This window comes from Pseudophryne corroboree, chromosome 1 (genome assembly GCF_028390025.1).
Source record: "Pseudophryne corroboree isolate aPseCor3 chromosome 1, aPseCor3.hap2, whole genome shotgun sequence".
NCBI lineage: Eukaryota > Metazoa > Chordata > Amphibia > Anura > Myobatrachidae > Pseudophryne > Pseudophryne corroboree.
In genome coordinates, this window is record NC_086444.1 from 38,989,817 (window position 1) to 39,012,939 (window position 23,123).

Sequence of the window (23,123 nt, forward strand, 5' to 3'; positions counted from 1 at the left end):
GTTCAGAATCATCCAAATACCAAATCCAGACAGTTCCCCTTAGCAAGTACTTTTCCAGAAGCGGGAATTCCAGGAGGGCAAGTGAGGGCATGGTGCAGCAAACTGTGTCATCACCATCTCAGCCATAAGGGTTTGGCAATACGTCCCTAGGGGTAGGGCTGCTGTCAAGTGTTTTAAATCTCGTCGACAGGCACCTTTGCCCCAGTGTCCCACCATCCTTGCCCTGAAAGCTCTGCGGGCGGGCCACTGAAGGTGGTGGGCCAATCAGAAAATGGGACTTGGCTAAGCAGGCTGAAATGTGATAGGGCTAATTGTCATGCACTCTCACCAGTGCTTGAAAGGAAACATAGCCCACTTCTCTGCCATTGATAGTGGAGAACCATCAGACCAGTGAAGAAGTTGCCCATGGCAACCAATAAACTTCATTTTATAGACTGCGCTAGATATATGGTAGCTTCAAGCTGACTGGTTGCTGTGGGGAACTTCTTGACTTTGTCTCTCTCAACTGTTTGATACATCTCCCCCATCAGTCTCCCTAATTACTACAGTACTAGTTGCTTCATCGCGCCCTATGGGCGCTCTTCACACCGTCGCAAGGGGCTACGCCCCCTTAACCCTTGCATGCCTTTCTGGGGTTCAATATTTGTATTATATGGAGTATTACCTGTATTCCTTTGTTAGTGGTTAAATATTGCAGAATGAAAGGGCGTGCGATGGTGAAGGAGGCGCAGCCCTTGCGACGGCGTTAACAGTACCTGCAGGGCATGATGTACAGAATGTAGCGGGTGCGGGGGTGACTGCGGATGGGGGAGGGTGTCTGTAGAAGCTGCGGGTGGAGGGGGGCGGAAGCGGGGGGGGTGGCCCGGATGGGGAAGGGTCGGGAGGTGCTGTGGGTGGGGGAGGGGCAGAGGAGTGGGTGCTGCAGATGGGGGAGGGGTACGGAGGAACTGTAGGTGGGGGAGGGGCAGGGGTGCCACGGGTGGGAGAGGGGCAGGTGCATGGATGTTGCGGATGGGTGAAGGGTTCCGTAGGTGCTGTGGGATGGGAAGGGGCAGTGGTGCCGGGGGTGGGGTAGGGGGTTCGGAGGCGCCGTGGGTAGGTGAGGGGCAGGTACGGGTGGTGCGGCGGATGGGAACGGGGGTCCGGAGGCGCTGCAGGTGGAGGGGCAGGTGCGGGGGTGCCATGGGTGGGGGAGGGGTGGGTGAGGGGGGGGACCGCGGATGGAGGAGGGTGTCTGCAGTTGCCGCGGGTGGAGGGGGGCTTGTGTGGGGGAGACATATATGGGGGGTGGATGGTGGAGGGGGTCTGGAGGTGCTGTGGGTGGTGGAGGGGCGGAGGACTGGGAGTGACGGGGCCAGGACAGGGGCGACGGGGCCAGGACAGGGGCGACGGGGCCAGGACAGGGGCGACGGGGCCAGGACAGAAATTACATGTAAAGGATAGGGGTGACAGGGCCAGGGTAGGGGCGGCAGGGCCAGGACAGGGGTGACAGGGCCAGTATAGGGTTGACAGGGCAAGCACAGGCGTGACAGGGCCAGGATAGGGGTAACAGGGCCAGCATAAGGGTGAAAGGGCCAGGATAAGGGTGACAGGGACATGACAGAACACAGGGCACGGGAGAGATTGGTATTTGGGACAAAACAGTGGTGACAGACAGATGTGTCTTACCGGAGTCACTGCTGCTGGCTGCTGCTGTTCCACTCCAACCTGTTGGGATCTGCTGCTGGTGGAGACTTGCCATGGCTGACTCTCTCAGGCTGGCATCCTGCTTCCTCTGCTCGTCTGCATCCCTCCCCCCCTCCTCAGTCACACACCGCAGACCTCGCGCAGCTGCCGGGCCCTGTGGTAAGGGGAGACTGGGAGTGACTGGTTAGCCCCCAGGAGACGCTGCGACTGGAGGGAGGAGGGGGTCATAGCATGCACGCGGCGCAGACCTCGCGGCTGCTGGGCACTGTGGTAAGGGGAGAATGGGAGTGACTGGTTAGCTCCCAGGAGACGCTGCGGCTGGAGGGAGGAGGGAGTCGGAGCCTGCAAGCAGCTCGGACTTCTGCAGCGCTGCCCGCCGGCTAAAGTGTGTGAAGGAGCTGGGCGCACCTCACTGCAGGCGGCAGCGCTGCAGCTAGCGGTGGGGTTGCCGGGGCTGGAGATAATAGAGGCAGTACGGAAACTGCACAGCGGCAGGTGCCCCACAAAACTGCAGCTAAGAAGCGTAGAGTGTGCTAGAAAGTGACGCTCCTCAGCGCCAGAGAGACCCTGCTGAGTATGCTGATGTGAGCTGGTGCCCGTCTGTCTGTACGGCATACCCCCTCACACACCCCCATACCTCCCAACTGTCCCGATTTTCGCGGGACAGTCACATTTTTTGGGGTCTGTCCCACCCGCGGGTCGCAGTGTCCCGCGAGGGGGGGGGCAGTTGAAAAGCTCCTGTACTCGCTGTTCTGCTTAGCAGAGCAGCGGTGAATAGACGCTGTGCACATGCGCACAGCGTCTATTTAGTGGAGACAGAGGGAGAGGGGGCATCAGGGGTACGGATTAAGGGGGGGGCAGGGGGTACGTACCGTGGGCCCCACAGTTTTAGGGGGCCCCCCGGCTGGAGTAGCTCTGTCCCAGCTCTGAAGCTCCCCCATCCTGCCAGCAACAGCATTGTGCTACAGTCAGCACAGGCTGCTGCGTGTTGGCAGGTCTGTGGTGTTGCTTTCTTCTGTCTGTGCGGGTGTGTAGGGGGGAGCGACCACCTCCTCTGGATTAATTTAGCCCTAGCTGAGGGGCCAAAATTCCATTAAAAAAAAAAAAGCGCAATTTGCATAAAGGGGCGTGACCACGCGTCCCGCTATTAGGCCACGCCCCCAACCCACAGCAGGCACAGCAATGAGATAGGGCTCCCCTGTCTCAAGTGCCCTGGGCCCCCGGGACTCATAATCCGCCCCTGGAGGCATGCCAGCAGCTCACAGAGCGCTGGGCATGCCCCATCACTGACGAAAATGGGGGCCCTCCCGTGAAGCCACGCCCATTTTCGTTGGTCACGCCCCCTTTTCGCTGCACGTGTATCCCTCCTTCTGCCTGAAGAAAGCTGGGAGGTATGCACCCCTGCCTGCCTGAAGAAAGCTGGGAGGTATGCACCCCTGCCTGCCTGAAGAAAGCTGGGAGGTATGCACCCCTGCCTGTGCCATACCCATACCATCTGCTTCTGCTCCTAGTCTCCTATAGATTTGCCCAGATCTGTGACTCATTTGACTAACTCCGCCCAGTGTTGTGACTCCGCCCAGCATTAGCAAATGAGTCACAAAGTCACAGATCTGGTCTATTATATTGGAGATTTCTCTTATGCTGATTTTCACAAATTGAATGTCTCAGCGTTGTTTGTTGATGCAGAGCTGAAATCTGCCCCCAGTCCCTCACAGAATGGAGCAGATCATCGGCTGTTTTTTTTTTTTTTTTTTGTGAACTATTTATCTAAAACCGTGTCAAGATCAGTTAGAACACAAGCACTTTATAACAATCTTTATAGTGAATAACAATATTATATTCTCAGCACTGAGGTTAGATTCAGATTATCAAATATGTTTTTTTCGGCCTACTAAACATTTGATAAATATTGGTCCAACCAGTAAAAATTCTAATGCTGACTATTACACTGACCAGTGAGGTTGGTGTAATGGTTAGTATTACTGCCTCGCAGCACTGAGGTTGTAAGTTTGATTCCCACCATAGCCCTACGTGTGTGGAGTTTGCATCTTCCAGGGCAGGGACTGATGGGAATGGCCAAATAGTATCTGTAAAGCGCTGAGCAATACAGTACGTGTGCGCTATATAAATAACTGGTACTGTAATAAATAAATATATAAGCACTATTCCAGACTAATCTAGCGTTCAAGCAATCATATAGGTTTCCTGATCTTTACAGTTCTAAAGTGCAAGGCATCTACTGTAGTTTATAGAAGTAAGCTAAGGTGTGGTAGACAAACACAAGACACAATGGAGTGCAAGAGGCTTCAGTCTACATTAATGTCTGAAAAACAAATACTTCTTGACACTGGAATAAATCCCGGACTTTGCCTGTAAATGTTTATGGCAGAACCTACATTGTGCTACTGGTCATATAAAAGATTATACGTTTGAGGGAACATTAGGTTATACAGAAATAGGTAAAGACTTTGGTAACACTTTCTCAGACACTCAAGTACTGTAAGAATCCTGGCTGTGATTGGATTTGGTAAACTGGCAACTCATTGATGGACAGTTAATACTGGGCTCATCATTTATAAACTCTTAGGGCAGAGGTTCTCAAATGTGGTCCTCAAGGTACCGCAACAGTCCAGATTTTAGGTATATCCATGGCTCAACAAAGATGGGTAAATCAAATTGAGTGAGGTGCTAAGTAAGTCACCAGTGGCCAAGCATGGATAAACTTAAAACCTGGACGGTTGGGGTGACTTGAGGACCGCGTTTGAGAACCTCTGTCTTAGGGTATATTTACTAAAGTCCAGGTTTGTAGAAGTGTGGATTCTAGCTACTACCTTCTAGAAGGTGCTAGATGAATGATAAATCAAATCTGATTGGTTGCTATGGGCAACATCTCGCTTAAAAAAACCTGCCCTTTAGTAAATATACTCCTTAGAATGATCTAATGTAGTGACATTGCAGGATATGCTCTCAGCATGGGTGGTCCCAGGAATGAATCATGTGACCTGCAGTTTTACACTGGACATATTAAAAAAACACTTAAGTTAAATTGTCATAAAAAATTATATTGTTAAATTGGGTGTATCTAGACTGAATTATAGAAAAACAGTATTGTCAATTAAAGGGATTTTTTTTCCTTTTCAGAAAGAGTGAGGCCAAAACACAGTTGAATATTATGTAGTTTTATGTCCGCTCATGGTTTCTAAGGCGTTTATTCCGTTAGGTGCGAAATGCGTTACAGAATATGATTTCAGATTGCACCTGCATTGCAGATTTTCATTCACTCCCAGACAGGTGTGCACAAACTTCAGTAATCTTATCTCGATGCCGGGGTACATGGCAAAGATATCCACACTCCCGCACCTCTGTCTTCTCCAACATCTGCTGCATTACACCTTTGTTAAATATTACTGATGCATTTTTGTGCTTGATAAATAGGCCACGAGTAATAATAACTATTACTAATAAGCACTCAGCTGAATTCCTGAATACATATAGAAAAGCATATAATACCATAATCTTTTAATGTTAGTTTCATAGAAGTCTTGCATCCCTCCTCCGTGCTGCTGATAAAATGCTAAAACTTTGATTGGCTGTCCTAGCCCAGCTGCACAACAGTCTGCACAAAGTTTGGAATAATAGTTGGACCTTAGTCAGACCCATGTGACAGAAAGCAAAAGTGCTACAGTATAGAAACTTTAAAAATGGCTCGCCCCTAGCCGTTATCCACGCAAAGTGACCGAGCGGAGGCAAACTTGGAGGAAAGAGGGGAAATATGCCACTCTGTCCACTATATCTGCTTTAGTAATGGAATCCCCCACCATTATATTGTGTATTCTATTAACTTAATTAAATATTAAATATAAATAATTCTGGTTAGTCAGTTTCGAAGTGCTAGCTAAAATTAGCAACCTTGTAATTTATAAACAGTTCCCAAGTATTGCCTATGGCAGGTGTAAAGGGGGTCATTCTGAGTTGATCACTCACTAGCAACTTTTTGCAGTGCTGCGATCAGATAGTCGCCGCCTATGGGGGAGTGTATTTTCGCTTTGCAAGTGTGCAAACGCTTTTGCAGCCGATGCCACAAAAAAGTTTGTTGCAGTTTCTGAGTAGCTCTGGACTTACTCAGCCGCCGCGATCACTTCAGACTTTTTGGTCCCGGAAATGACGTCAGACACCCGCCCTGCAAACGCTTGGACATGCTTGCGTTTTCCCAAACACTCCCAGAAAACGGTCAGTTGACACCCATAAACGCCCTCTTTCTGTCAATCAGCTTGCAATCGGCTGTTGCGAATGGATTCTGCGTTACATCCATCGCCCAGCACCGATACTCTTTGTACCCGTACAACGTGCCTGTGCATTGCGGTGCATACACATGCACAGTTTTGCAGAGTTTTAACCTGATCGCAGCGCTGCGGAAAGTTGCTAGCAAGCGATCAACTCGGAATGACCCCCAAAGTGTTCAGATGTTGTACTTTGCTGCAGCACATATGTGTCTGTCAGGAAGTTTGATCGATTCTTCCGTTGCACATACTACAGGTATACATAGGGGCTCAGTAAGCCTGTTATTTTTACTTAATTGTACTTATTTTAAATACAATCTATAATTTATTATTAATAAGTGCAGGCAATGAATATGATGTATCTGTGACTTCTAATGTGGTGTGACATAATGACAACTCGCTAAATTCAAGGTAAGATGGTTTGAGATTAACTACAGTATATCCTAGAAGGCGTCCGCAATATGAGACTATCTCACATAAAGTGACAAAACTGCAATATTCTAGGCAGTATGAGACACACGAGAGAGAGGACTATTCTGATGGGACAGGACTGCCAGGCATACTATTACATAAGGTAAGAAGACTTCATGTGATAGATAGATAGATCGATAGATAGATAGATAGATAGATAGATAGATAGATAGATAGATAGATAGATAGATAGATAGATAGATATGGCATAGATAGATAGAAGACATATTCAATAGATAGATAGAAGACATAATAAATAGATAGATAGATAGATAGATAGATAGATAGATAGATAGATAGATATGGCATAGATAGATAGAAGACATATTCAATAGATAGAAGACATATTCAATAGATAGATAGAAGACATAATAAAGATAGATAGATAGATAGATAGATAGATAGATAGATAGATAGATAGATAGATAGATAGATATGGCATAGATAGATAGAAGACATATTCAATAGATAGATAGAAGACATATTCAATAGATAGATAGATAGATAGATAGATAGATAGATAGATAGATAGATAGATATGGCATAGATAGATAGAAGACATATTCAATAGATAGATAGAAGACATATTCAATAGATAGATAGATAGATAGATAGATAGATAGATAGATAGATAGATAGATAGATAGATAGATAGATATGAGATATATTCGATAGATAGATAGATAGATAGATAGATAGATAGATAGATAGATAGATAGATAGATAGATAGATAGATAGATAGATAGATAGATAGATAGATATGAGATATATTCGATAGATAGATAGATAGATAGATAGATAGATAGATAGATAGATAGATAGATAGATAGATAGATAGATAGATAGGAGACATATTCAATAGATAGATAGATAGATAGATAGATAGATAGATAGATAGATAGATAGATAGATAGATAGATAGATAGATAGAACATATATTCAATAGATAGATAGATAGATAGATATGACATATTCAATAGATAGATGATGAGAGATACTGGATGGATAGATAGATAGATAGATAGATAGATAGATAGATAGATAGATAGATAGATAGATTATGAGAGATACTGTAGAGATACTGTAGAGATAGATAGATAGATAGATAGATAGATAGATAGATAGATAGATAGATAGATAAATAGATAGATAGATAGATAGATATGAGATATGATAGATAGATAGATAGATAGATAGATAGATAGATAGATAGATAGATAGATAGATAGATAGATAGATATGAGATATATTCGATAGATAGATAGATAGATAGATAGATAGATAGATAGATAGATAGATAGATAGATAGATAGATAGATATGAGATATATTCAATAGATAGATAGATTATGAGAGATACTGCAGAGATAGGTAGATAGATAGATAGATAGATAGATAGATAGATAGATAGATAGATAGATAGATAGATAGATAGATAGATATTGCATTAATTATCTGGTTTTAACATTGTGTATTCCAGTACAGGTTGAGTATCCCATATCCATATATTCCGAAATACGGAATATTCCGAAATACGGACTTTTTTGAGTGAGAGTGAGATAGTGAAATCTTTGTTTTCTGATGGCTCAATGTACACAAACTTTGTTTAATACACACAGTTATTAATAATATTGTATTAAATGACCTTCAGGCTGTGTATACAAGGTGTATATGAAACATAAATGAATTGTGTGTATGTACACACACTTTGTTTAATGCACAAAGTTATAAAAAGTATTGGCAAAAATTACCTTCAGGCTGTGTGTATAAGGTGTATATGAAACATAAATGCATTCTGTGCTTAGACTTGGGTCCTATCACCATGATATCTCATTATGGTATGCAATTATTCCAAAATACGGAAAAATCCGTTATCCAAAATACCTCTGGTCCCAAGCATTTTGGATAAGGGATACTCAACCTGTATTACATAATTAATAAGTGCAGGCAATGAATATGATGTATCTGTGACTTCTAATGTGGTGTGACATAATGACAACTCGCTAAATTCAAGGTAAGATGGTTTGAGATTAACTACAGTATATCCTAGAAGGCGTCCGCAATATGAGACTATCTCACATAAAGTGACAAAACTGCAATATTCTAGGCAGTATGAGACACACGAGAGAGAGAGGACTATTCTGATGGGACAGGACTGCCAGGCATACTATTACATAAGGTAAGAAGACTTCATGTGATAGATAGATAGATAGATAGATAGATAGATAGATAGATAGATAGATAGATAGATAGATAGATGCAGATTCCATACCTTCCCCACCTGTGGCTCTGGTGTATCTGGAAAAGGACGAGAGGCGGCACTCCAAGGACTTGAAAAATAATTTATGTGCAAAGCATGGCAGAACAAAAAAGTGCAAACAATGAAAAAAACATGGAGGTCTTACGACGTTTCAAGGCAGCAAGCCTTTTCCTCAGGTAAGTTAACCCATGTGGAATGTGATGTGCAAAACAGCGAGAACATCACATTCCACATGGGTTAACTTACCTGAGGAAAAGGCTTGCTGCCTTGAAACGTCGTAAGACCTCCATGTTTTTTTCATTGTTTGCACTTTTTTGTTCTGCCATGCTTTGCACATAAATTATTTTTCAAGTCCTTGGAGTGCCGCCTCTCGTCCTTTTCCAGATACACCTGAGCTACAGGTGGGGAAGGTATGGAATCTGCATTATTCTAAGGAGGGCACCCAGGCATGTGCATCGTTATATAGAGTGCCGGATGTATCCATTGAAATAGATAGATAGATAGATAGATAGATATATAGATAGATAGATAGATAGATAGATAGATAGATAGATAGATAGATAGATAGATAGATAGATAGATATGGCATAGATAGATAGAAGACATATTCAATAGATAGATAGAAGACATAATAAATAGACAGACAGACAGACAGACAGACAGACAGACAGATAGATAGATAGATAGATAGATAGATAGATAGATAGATAGATAGATAGATAGATAGATAGATAGATATGGCATAGATAGATAGAAGACATATTCAATAGATAGATAGAAGACATATTCAATAGATAGATAGATAGATAGATAGATAGATAGATAGATAGATAGATAGATATGGCATAGATAGATAGAAGACATATTCAATAGATAGATAGAAGACATATTCAATAGATAGATAGAAGACATATTCAATAGATAGATAGATAGATAGATAGATAGATAGATAGATAGATAGATAGATAGATAGATAGATAGATAGAAGACATATTCAATAGATAGAAGACATATTCAATAGATAGATAGAAGACATAATAAATAGACAGACAGATAGATAGATAGATAGATAGATAGATAGATAGATAGATAGATAGATAGATAGATAGATAGATAGATAGATATGGCATAAATAGATAGAAGACATATTCAATAGATAGATAGATAGATAGATAGATAGATAGATACAAGATATATTCGATAGATAGATAGATAGATAGATAGATAGATAGATAGATAGATAGATAGATAGATAGATAGATATGGCATAGATAGATAGAAGACATATTCAATAGATAGATAGAAGACATATTCAATAGATAGATAGATAGATAGATAGATATGAGATAGATAGATAGATATGAGATAGATAGATAGATAGATAGATAGATAGATAGATAGATAGATAGATAGATAGATATGAGATATATTCGATAGATAGATAGATAGATAGATAGATAGATAGATAGATAGATAGATAGATAGATAGATAGATAGATAGAACATATATTCAATAGATAGATAGATAGATAGATAGATAGATAGATAGATAGATAGATAGATATGACATATATTCAATAGATAGATGATGAGAGATACTGGATGGATAGATAGATAGATAGATAGATAGATAGATAGATAGATAGATAGATAGATAGATAGATTATGAGAGATACTGTAGAGATACTGTAGAGATAGATAGATAGATAGATAGATAGATAGATAGATAGATAGATAGATAGATAGATAGATAGATAGATAGATAGATAGATAGATAGATAGATATGAGATATATTCAATAGATAGATAGATTATGAGAGATACTGCAGAGATAGATAGATAGATAGATAGATAGATAGATAGATAGATAGATAGATAGATAGATAGATAGATAGATATTGCATTAATTATCTTGTTTTAACATTGTGTATTCCAGTATTACATAAATAGGCCAGGGAAAGATGACATATTCAATAGATAGATAGAAGACATATTCAATAGATAGATAGATAGATAGATAGATAGATAGATAGATAGATAGATAGATAGATAGATAGGAGAGAGAGAGATATCTCATATCTACCTAGCTAGTGATGTATGCAATTGATTGATTGATTGATTTATTGATTGATTGATTTATTGATTGATTGATTGCTAAATATGATAGATAGATAGATAGATAGATAGATAGATAGATAGATAGATAGATAGATAGATAGATAGATAGAAATTGGATAGATAGATATCAGATATATTCAATAGATAGATTATGAGAGATACTGTAGAGATAGATAGATAGATAGATAGATAGATAGATAGATAGATAGATAGATAGATAGATAGATAGATAGATAGGAGATAGATTCAGTAGATAGTTATGAGATATATTCAATAGATAGATAGATATGAGATATATTCAATAGATAGATATGAGATATATTCAATAGATAGATAGATATGAGATATATTCAATAGATAGATATGAGATATATTCAATAGATAGATAGATATGAGATATATTAGATAGATAGATAGATATGAGATATATTAGATAGATAGATAGATAGATAGATAGATAGATAGATAGATAGATAGATAGATAGATAGATAGATATGAGATACATTCAATAGATAGATAGATATGAGATATATTAGATAGATAGATAGATAGATAGATAGATAGATAGATAGATAGATAGATAGATAGATAGATAGATAGATAGATAGATAGATAGAGCAAATGAGGAGGAGGCACAGTGGGCACAGCCAAGGGTGTGTTGCTGACATGAGGGAGAAGCCTCCCTGTTTTAAGTGCCCCGGGCCCCCTGGAGGCTTAATCCGGCCCTGTCCCCACCTCACTAGCAGCGGCACATCTTCGCCTCACTGACACTAGCACATCTTCGCGTCACTGACTGCGAGGAGGGATCTTGTTCACTGCTTAACAGCTTGTTTCTGTAAAGTTAGTTTTGCTTTCAAAGAAAAAAAAATGGACCCCTTCAGAATACAATGTTTGCATCTGAATTAACAACTAGAGAATCTCAAATGTGAACAGAGGTGCAAGTAGAATTTTTTTCTTAGTGGTACTGATAATAAAAATGGGAGTGGCCACGTGTTGTGAGGGAGCGTGGTCACACAAAACTAGGGGAGTGGCTACATGACAATAGGGGCATGCCCACATTATGCCACACACCATAATTCCCCTTACACGTTATGCCACATACCTTAATGCCAATTACACATTATGCCACACACCGTAATGCTTTTTACACATTATGCCACACACCATAATGCTTATTACACATTATGCCACACACCGTAATGCCCATTACACATTATGCCAGACACCGTAATGCCCATTACACATTATGCCAGACACCGTAATGCCCATTACACATTATGTTACACACCATAATGCTTATTATACATTATGCCACACACCGTAATGCCCATTACACATTATGCCAGACACCGTAAAGCCCATTACACATTATGCCGGGCACCGTAATGCCCATTACACATTATGCCACACACTGTAATGCCCATTACACATTATACCACACACTGTAATGCCTATTACATATTATGCCACACACCTTAATGCCTATTACACATTATACCACACACCGTAATGCCTATTACATATTATGCCACACACAGTTATATCACTGACAGCATTTTACAAAAATGCCCCTTATAAATTATACCCCAGCAGTGGGCTGGTGGTACTGTGTACCACCACCATATTTCTTAATGGTACTCCATACCACCCTACTTTCAGCACTGAATGCGAAAGTCCAAACTATCTAGTGTAGTCAACCAATAAAATCCAACAGGAAGTCTAGTCTTGTCGTGTTTGCAGCACTGGGTGCTACAAAATAAAATGTAGATACTAGTAAAGCTATATTGTTCTGTTTTATATATGCAGTATATATACTGTAAAAGCCTTCACCTTTGTAATGCATAGACTCACACCTGCAGGTTTAAGCCATACTATATTATTTAAAAGGTACCTATAATAGGAGAACAGCTGGAGACACTGGCCCTCATTCCGAGTTGATCGCTCACTAGCTACTTTTTGCAGCCGTGCAAACGCATATTCGCCGCCCACGGGGGAGTGTATTTTGGCTTTGCAAGTGTGCAATCGCATGTGCAGCCGAGCGGGACGAAAAAGTATTTTTGCAGTTTTAGAGTAGGTCTAAACTTACTCAGCCCTTGCGATCACTTCAGCCTGTCCAGTCCCGGAACTGACGTCAGACACCGGCCCTGCAAACACCTGGACACGCCTGCGTTTTCCCTACCACTCCCAGAAAATGGTAAGTTGACACCCATAAACGCCTTCTTCCTGTCAGTCTCCTTGCGCTTACCCATGTGAATGGATTCGTCGCTAGAAGCATTGCCCAGCAATGATGCTGTTTGTACCCGTATGCGGTGCATACACAGTAGTAAACTGATCGCTGCAAAAATCGTCAGCGTGCGATCAACTCGGAATGACCCCCATTGGCGCTTAACTTCTATTGAGACCTGCATTAACTATTAGGATTAGGATTTCTAATCGAATAGGCAAAATTAATGGCTGCAGGTTTTAATGCACATTAACGTAACTCATGGTTTATTGACATTATTGGACATTGGGGGTCATTCAGATCTGATCGTAGATGTGCTAAGTTTAGCACATCTACGAACAGTTACTCTGACATGCAGGGGGACTCCCAGCACAGGGCTAGTCCGCCCCACATGTCTGGCCCTGCCCCCCCCCCCCCCACACACACACACACACACGTGCAAAAGCATCGCATGGCGGCAATGCTTTTGCACCCGCAGAGTAGCTCCCTGCCTGCGCAGTCTAGCTGCGCTGGCAGTTGCCACCAGCAACGGTCAGGACAGGCAGAGGCGGTCGCAGGGCGGGAAGGAGCATGCAAACATTCTAACGCCGTTGGAACACCCCCTATCGATCTGCGACCGCCTCCACTTGCTTTTAGCATCTCACTGGGCTCCTGGGGTGTGCGTGTGCACTCCCCAAAGGGACTTCAGACTGCGATTGCTGCTGCTGCAGCAATCCAGTCTGAATTACCCCATAATTGAATTACCCCCATAATTACCCCAAAGTCTGAATTACCCCCATAATTTGGACACAATTGCATTGAACAAAATATACTTGTCAGCAATTTGTGATGTCAGCTCACTGTGCATTATTAATGTACATACAGGCATGGAGGCTGTCGATTTATTTTTGAGACCAGATTCTGATATTGGCAATGCTGATACACATTTTGGGGGTAATTCAGAGTTGATCGCAGCAGCAAATTTGTTAGCAGTTGGGCAAAACCATAACTCTCTCTGCACGTTATATCTGCACCCCCACCTGCAGTGCACATGGGGGGTCATTCCAAGTTGATCGCTCGCTAGCTACTTTTTGCAGCGCTGCATTCAGATAGTCGCTGCCCATAGGGGAGTGTATTTTCGTTTTGCAAGTGTGCGAATGCTTGTGCAGCCGAGTGGCACGAAAAAGTTTTGTGCAGTTTCTGAGTTGCCCAGAACTTACTCACCCGCTGCGATCACTTCAGCCTGTTCGTGTCCGGAATTGACGTCAGACACCCGCCCTGCAAACGCATGGACACGCCTGCGTTTTTCTAACCACTCCCAGAAAATGGTCAGTTGCCACCCACAAACGCCTTCTTCCTGTCATTCTCCTTGCGATCGGCTGTGCGAATGGATCCTTCATGAAATCCATCACTCAGCAATGATCCGCTTTGTACCCGTACGACGCACCTGCACATTGCGGTACATATGCATGCGCAGTTCTGTCCTGATCGCTGCGCTGTGAAAAACGGCAGCGTGCGATTAGGTCGGAATGACCACCATGGTTTTGTCCAACTGCTAACAAATTTGCTGCTGCGATCAACTCTGAATTAGGCCCAATGTTCCTGATGGTATTAACTTCATTGTCCAATAAATTACTGCTGATCAGGGCCGGTGCAAGATTTCTAGACACCCTAGGCAAAAGTTAAACAATACCGCCCCCGCTCCCCCCAATACCTTCCACCCAGCCATTCACATACAGAACTGACTTCTTTAAATATTATATTAATTTTTAGATTTATGAAAAACATAAATATATAAATAATAACACTATAAAAAGTAATAACAATAACACTGTCTGCAGGACCACCTTGTAATACTAAGAGCATTTTAGTTACCGCCAGACAATACGGAGAGCATTTTAATGATCACCAGACAATACGAATAGCATTTCAGTGACACCTAGACAATATGAGGAGCATTTTAATGACCGTGAGATCATAAGGAGAGCATTTTAATGATCACCAGACAATACGGAAAGCACAGTGACACCTAGACAATATGAGGAGCATTTTAATGACCGCCAGACAATATGGAGAGCATTTTAATGATCACCAGACAATACGGATAGCATTTCAGTGACACCTAGACAATTTGAGGAGCATTTTAATGACCACCAGACAATACGGAGAGCATTTTAATGATCACCAGACAATATGGATAGCATTTCAGTGACACCTAGACAATATGAGGAGCATTTTAATGACCACCAGACAATACGGAGAGCATTTTAATGATCACCAGACAATACGGATAGCATTTTAATGATCACCAGACAATACGGATAGCATTTCAGTGACACCTAGACAATTTGAGGAGCATTTTAATGACCACCAGACAATACGGAGAGCATTTTAAGGATCACCAGACAATACGGATAGCATTTCAGTGACACCTAGACAATATGAGGAGCATTTTAATGACTGCCAGACAATACGGAGAGCATTTTAGTGACAACCAGACAATACGGAAAACATTTTAGTGACTGCCAGACAATAAAGACAGCTGTAAACACCAGACAAAACAGAGAGCATTACTTTGACCGCCATACAATATTGATATCATTTTAGTGACTGCCCCACAATACTGAATATACAAAAATTGACAGAATTCTCAGAGTAAGGTGCAATCAATAAAACATTCCTGGATTGTGAGAGTATGGGTAATGCCCTATATGCCATTAGTGATCCTAAATATATAACATGGTGATGACATGGGTTAGTTGGTGACTGGTTACTACTGCTTTGGCCTCATGAACACTTCTCTCTCTTACAATAATTAATCTCACAAGAGATAGCGTGCTCTACCCAGGGTGCGCAAAAACCACTAGACCAGAGCTGGATCAAACGTTCGGGTGGCCTTGGGCACTTAAGACAGGTGGTCCCTCCCCCTCATGTCAGCACCACACCCCTGGCTGTGGCCGCTGTGTCTCCAACGCTGTGTAGGTTTTATACAGCGGACGCGGTTTCTTCCACATGAAAATGAATAAACATTACTCTGATGAAGATTAAAGATATGAAAGGTTAGTACTGTACGGTGGTCAGTACAGTGTCTTTCATATACATACATATTTCTCCCACTTAGTGACCTCAGAGTTGACTTGCGGGTCCCAACACGGTCAGGCAGATTCAGAATCCAACTCCAATCTCCCGAGTCCCGCACCTTGTCGCCTTCTTGGGGGATGAGATGGTAAGACATCTATGTATGTAATATATATATATATATATATATATATATATATATATAATACAGCCATTCTTACTTTTGCTTTGCAAAGACAGGCTGTGATGGCATATGAACATAGCAGGAGAGAGACTGCACTTTTCTCTCTGGCTGTCCTCTGAACACTGACAAGGATCCCGCCTCCTTCTTCCCTGCAGCCTGCGCGCCCAGCCTGTCACAGAGCCGTAGGCTGCTGACAGCGTAACTCACTATTGGGCAGCTGGTACATAGCTAGACAGACAGCAGGAGCCTATCGCTGCTCTGCAATGCAGGCAGCTGTCCGTTGTTATCAGGGTTGATTCTATTTCGGAGTGGGAGAAGGGACCTTCTGACGTATCTAGGGGAGGAGACACGTCACCAGGGGGAGGAGCTACGGGCGAACAGGGTACCCGAAAAGTACCCTCGCTGGCTCGCTTCGCTCCGCTCGCCACCTGATTACTAAAGGTAATAGTTGGTGGCGTGGATAGTAGAGCAACTGTCCCGCTGGCCTAGCTCCTCCCCCTTGTGTCGTGACTCCTCCCCCTTACGGAAAAGGTCCCTTAGCCCACTTGATTCTAGCATCTACCTTGTTATCAGTGGGGAGCCAGGAGCTCTGTACCACAGATCTGATAGTAATAGAGATCAGATCTGACCAGATGCGGTGGAGGGGGGGGCATCATGAATGGTAGTTGGGGTGGATGCGGGGTATGTGATCGAAGAGTGCATTTGCGGTGGGAGGGGGATCGGCGGGTGAAGGGGGGTGGGAAGGGGGATGAGACTCAGGGAGTATTGCAGAGGGAGTAGTGAAATAAGTGATTGGGTGGCTGCGGCATTCTTGCTCCCCATCTATTAAGGAAGAGGAGCACTGCTAAACGAACAATGAAGGAATCATCCATCAGCAGCGTGCGGCACCGCCCTTCAGTGGCCAGAGCCCTTAGGTAGCTGCCTAAAGCTGCCTAATGGTGGCACCGGCCCTGCTGCTGATTCAATAGTTATATTTCTTCAGGTTAGGGGTCTTCTATGGAATCAACGTTCATGCCAAGATAGATAATACTCCAATATGCGCCATTGGTTTCCTTTTTAAAACTTGGATCTAACAGCAGCGTTACATATGGCTTGAATGCATTGAATGGAATTAGGTTAAATATTAACTATGATAGTATAGTGTCTTTGATTGAAAACAAAAGTGAATCAAAATTATTGACTTTTAATTGTAACTGTAATGGAGATTGTTACAGACCTTTAAGACACTAAGGGGGTCATTCAGCCCCAATCGCTCGCTAGCAGTTTTTTGCAGCGCTGCGATCAGATAATCGCTGCCTAGAGGGAAGTGTATTTTAGCTGTGCAAGTGTGCAGCCGAGCGGTACAACTAAACTTTGTGTAGTTTCTGAGTTGCCCATAACTTACTCAGCCGCTGCGATCACTTCAGCCTGTCCGGGGCCGGAATTGACGTCAGACACCCGCCCTGCAAATGGTCTGTTGTCACCCACAAACGCCATCTTCCTGTCAATCTCCTTGCGATCGGCTGTGCAAATGGAATCTTCGTATAAGTGTACGGTGCACATCTGTAACTATATGCAGGGCAGCGCTCAATAAGCCAATACATCTCAACTATCCCAATTTTTGTGGGACAGTCCCATTTTTTGGGGACTGTCGCGCTGTCCCACCCATAGGCCGCAGTGTCTTACGATAGGGGGGGGGATTGGGAGGCCCCTGTCACTTGTGGTGAATAGACGCTGTGTGCACAGCGTCTATCCACAGGAGACAGAGGGACCGGTGACATGGTTTTTAAAACCACCGAAAAATAGATTGCGATATTATCGCATTTTGGGGCTTTTATCACAATCACTTTTTCGATTTAAAAAAATGTAAGCTAAAAAAACTATACAAACATTCCTGTAAAAATGAAAAGTCACGATAAAGACACGATAAGTGACGAAATTTTTTAGAAACATCGCATTTTTAAATCATCAGCCCCATAATCATCTAGTTTTATGTTGAAATGCTGCACTAATTAGGTTTTCATGCTATGCGCAGATTCACACGTTGTGCGAATAAATCTATCATATTCTATTAACTACATCATGTGGCATTTGTCATCTGTGTACAATGCATCTGTTGCTTTAAGGACACGATTGTTTACACCCAGGTTTCTGTATATCCTGATACTACATCTACAGTAGCAAGCCGCTCAGGTATGAGATTATATTAGGGGAAAAAGCTACGCTATATCCCGGTGTATGGACTGTGCAGAGACTTGTACGCTCCTCTAGGGATCAGGTTTCAGACTGTGCACTTGAATTGTACATAGGCCCTCATTCCGAGTTGATCGCTCGCTAGCTGCTTTTAGCAGCCGTGCAAACGCTATGCCGCCTCCCTCTGGGAGTGTATCTTAGCTTAGTAGAAGTGCGAACGAAAGGATCGCACAGCGGCTACAAAAAAAGATTGCGCATTTTCTGAGCAGCCTCCTACCTTGCGATCACTTCAGACTGTGTAGTTCCTGTTTTGACGCCACGAACACGCCCTGCGTTTGGACAGCCACGCCTGTGTTTCCCCAGGCACGCCTGCGTTTGTATCTGACACGCCTGCGTTTTTCCACACACTCCCCGAAAACGGTCGGTTACCTCCCAGAAACGCCCACTTCCTGTCAATCACTCTGCTGCCAACAGTGCGATTGAAAAGCGTCGCTAGACCTTGTGTGAAACTGCATCAGCTGTTGTGAAAGTACATCGCGCGTGCGCATTGCGCCGCATACGCATGCGCAGAAGTGCCGTTTTATTGCCTGATCGCTGCGCAGAGCAGTTTATCAAGGCACCCAGCCCATGCACCCAGCCCATACACTCTCTAATGGTTAGGCAAACCAATATGGTGGATGGCCACGCCCCCTCTGGAGACTGGCCACACCCCTAAACATGGGCCCCCTACCACTGCATTCCCCTGGTGGGCCCTTCATGTCCTAGTCCGACACTTAAGGTCTGCCTTAAATATTAACCAAACACATTGTATCTCTACATACCAGGAATATAAGAACTGCAGACCGGGTGGAGAATTCTGCGGCTAAGAGTATTATACCATAAATAAAAACCTTGTAATAGTTAAATACAGCATATGCTTAGAACAGTGTGATCTATATATACACACCACAAGGGTAATAAGTGATACAATAGCCCAGGGATTCATACAGCCTGACTGAACCATATGGGGTAATACATTATACAATTCCTAACTTGTGACACGTGAATTACTGTTCCAGACGGAACCTTATAAATTCCCACACTGCATCAGCACATCATTATAAACCTTCCTCTGTGCTTATTGTCTACTCTGCAGAGGGGTATATGGATATCTATTAGGGTTACCTTTATCCAGGTACAGTTACTGTATATTCTCCAGGCACACTGAAATCCATGTCAGTACACTGCAGCTTTAATATTCTCAAAATGCATTGTACTTAATGTGCCTTTGATTCTTGGAGATACGTCTTCTTGCACACAACGCAGCAGATTCTCTCTTTTTGTGTACATTTTAGCGCTGCAACAAGTCACAAGGACGCTTTGTGCTGTCTACGCACCCTAAGGTATGCCCCAGTGCCAGGTAACAAGGAGAGCCAAGTGAATTGGAAGAAAGTGTTTTTCCCTAACAAAATATTTAAGTTATACTCCCCATCCTGCTCCTTTTCCTTCTCTCACTGGAGAACTATTGGGCTCATTTATCAATGAGTTAAGCATTTCATTGTGAGTGATAAAGTGCACCAATCAGCTCCTTACTGTCATGTTACAGACTGTGTGTTTGAAAAATGACAGGAGCTGATTGGCTGGTGCAATTTATCACTCACAGTGAAATGTATCACTCATTGATAAATGAGCCTACAAGATTGAAATGTATATCACCACAACGCAGTGTTCCTTAGACGCACATACCCTTGTGTTTTCATATACAGGGGTCTATTCATGAAGCAGTGAAAAAAATAAAGTGAGCCAGTGGAGAAGTTGCCTATGGCAACCAATCAGTGTTGAGGTAACATTTATAAAGTGCATTCTATAAAAGTATATGTAGCAGCTGGTTGGTTGCCACGGGCAACTTCTCCACCGGCTCCCTTCTGCAATCTTTGCACTGCTTCATGAATAGACCCCATATTCCTTTAAAAGTTCCAAAGTTTCTACAAATGTACGTGATGTTGTTTGATACTTTGACGTGAATTTATGTTAGGGGTACACTGTACCATATTTTCACAACAGTCTTAACACCCCTCCTTTTTTAGGAGAATTATAATACAAGTCATGTTTCAACTTTATATTTTCAACACCTAAAAGAGCGCCCCACAAAGGGATCGTCTCTCTATTATCAACCTGTCTCGATTATAATTTCTGTCACCCCTGTATTATGGCCGAGTTACGTCTCATGCAGCAGCACAGATGTACACGAGTGATAGAGGATGTAACGCCCGCTTGGCCGGGAGGGGGATTATGAGAGAGGATGAACAGGACCCGCTTGTCCGGGAGGGGGATTTTGTGTGTATATTGGGGGTCATTCCGAGTTGATCGTAGCTGTGCTAAATTTAGCACAGCTACGATCATCTTCCCTGACATGCGGGGGGACGCCCAGCACAGGGATATTCCGCCCCGCATGCCAGTCCGTCCCCCCCCCCGCACAAATACAAAAGCATCGCACAGCGGCAATCAGGCAGAAGCGATCGCTACTGAACGACGGCCTTCGGCCATCCAGCATGCGCCGGCGCACTGCGGCGCCAGCGCATGCGCAATTCCGACTCGACCGCTGCACTGCAATAAACTGCAGCGAGCGATCGGGTCGGAATGACCCCCATGGATCCTGTTCTGCGGGATGCTGCAGAACAGGATCCGGCCAGTGGCACACGGGATTTCAATGGAACACATATATAGAAATGTATGTGTTCACATTGAAATCCCACAGTCCTGTCATCCCGCTCAACCGCAGCATGCTGCGGTTGGATCCGGTGGCGGCGGGACTGCCGCATATCTGTGGGCATCTGTATAAGCACCCATGTGCAGGCTCCTTCCAGCCAAGCGGGTCCCGCTGAACAGAACCTGCTCTGTGTGGCCCTACCATAACAGGATTTTTACAAGGCCCCCACACATCAGCAATCACAAAAAAAAAAAAAAAACTATTTGCAGATTATGACATTGTTTCCCAGACTTAAAGATTCCCCAATCTGCGCCCGTACATTACATATATATAGATCAGTGATCTGCAGATCATTTTCAGCCAATACAGGTCTGACAGTCCTGGAAGGCTCATCAGTTTCCTGCAGATCTGCTGTTACCATACACTAGCCATCTACAGCCCCAGCTGATCTGTGAAATCCAACATGCTAAACAACCCTATCTAACAATCCCAATCGATTTCTGGTCTGAATCTGCGATCTGTAAACCCCAATTATTGTAGCTTTATCATCTACAAAACAGCAAATTGCCCCAATGGATTGCTGATATATGAGTGCCTGTACTTTTGGCTAAATAAGTATCTATCTATTACACCTCTTTTTTCTGAGCAAACAGGCTGAACCACCTGAAAAGAAGGAGGCAATTAATGGTGAGGTTGGGCAGAGAGATGAGCAGCAGAGGATGTGTATTACACAAGATGAGAACACTTGATCTGTAAGAGCACCACAGGTTCCACAATTTCTGGAGCTGGGAGGTTTTCTAATAATGTCACAGCCTGGTGAGAACGCAATCTATCCGCACGCTGACGAATGTTATCCTACCCTGGTGTGATGTGATATTCTGCATGGAAAGAGGCTTGTGTTAAAAATGGAGTTTAGCTGGCTTTCTTTCCCATGCTTCAGGTAGGCTGACCATAATATCCCTTTAAACCGGGACACTCATAAATTACGGGATCCAATCTTTAGGTCGACAGTAAGTAGGTCGACACTGCCTAGGTCGACCACTATTGGTCGACAGTAAGTAGGTCGACATGGTTTCTAAGTCGCCATGTTCTAGGTGGACGTGACAAAAGGTCGACTTGATTTTTATTTTATTTTTAAATCAATTTTTTTACTTTTTCATACTTTACGAACCACGTGGACTGCAGTTAGGAACGGTAACCTGTGCTGAACGCCGCAGTAGTGGAGCGAGGCACCTTGCCCGAGGGGACACGGTGCACTACTTGGGGTTCCCGGTTACTGTACGGAGAAAACGACACCAAAAAAAGTTTTACAAAAACTCATGTCGACCTTTTCTCATGTCGACCTAGAAACCATGTCAACCAATAGTGGTCAACCTAGACACTGTCGACCTAAATCTAATCTACCTAACCAACCACACCCATAAATTACACAGGTTCTGGGGCTGATTAAAGTCAGGTGACATACAGACTTGAAGTCAGCCAGCCACAGAACCTGTGTAATTTATGAGTGTCCCAGTTTAAAGGGATATTATGGTCCGCCTACTTCATGTACCTGTGTCATCATTACCACCTGGAGCCTAGGTCACTGTTAGGCTGTATACAGGCTGTTACACTGCTTTGTCCTCTAAGATACCTCCCAACATGACCCTCTACAGGAGGGACACAATGCTCTGCTCCTGGACTTTTCTCTTAATGTATGATTGCCGGCACCTGTGTTGAACAGGATAATGGATAAGAAAGGTGTTTCAGCACAGGTGATGGCAATCATCCATTAAGAGGGAAGTCCAGGAGCAGAGCATTCTGTCCCTCCTGGAGAGGGTCATGTTGGGAGGTATGCTCTAAGACACAGGTTCTCAAACTCGGTCCTCAGGACCCCACACAGTGCATGTTTTGCAGGTAACCCAGCAGGTGCACAGGTGTATTAATTACTCACTGACACAATTTAAAGGGTTCACAGGTGGAGCTAATTATTTCACTTGCG

The 23,123-nt window shown here is 43.4% G+C and overlaps 1 protein-coding gene across 3 annotated transcripts in view; it reads left to right on the forward strand.

Moving 5' to 3' along the window:
* Window positions 1-23,123, forward strand: part of SLC14A1 (solute carrier family 14 member 1 (Kidd blood group)) — a 77,022-nt gene that overhangs the window by 16,231 nt on the left and 37,668 nt on the right. The window contains exon 1 of one of the 3 annotated variants that reach the window (XM_063958313.1): window positions 21,773-21,958. The exons of the other annotated variants lie outside the window; for them this stretch is intronic. The gene's annotated coding sequence lies outside the window, so the exon portion shown is untranslated. Of the gene's footprint in view, window positions 1-21,772; window positions 21,959-23,123 lie in introns of those variants that run through there. 3 annotated transcript variants of the gene reach the window in all.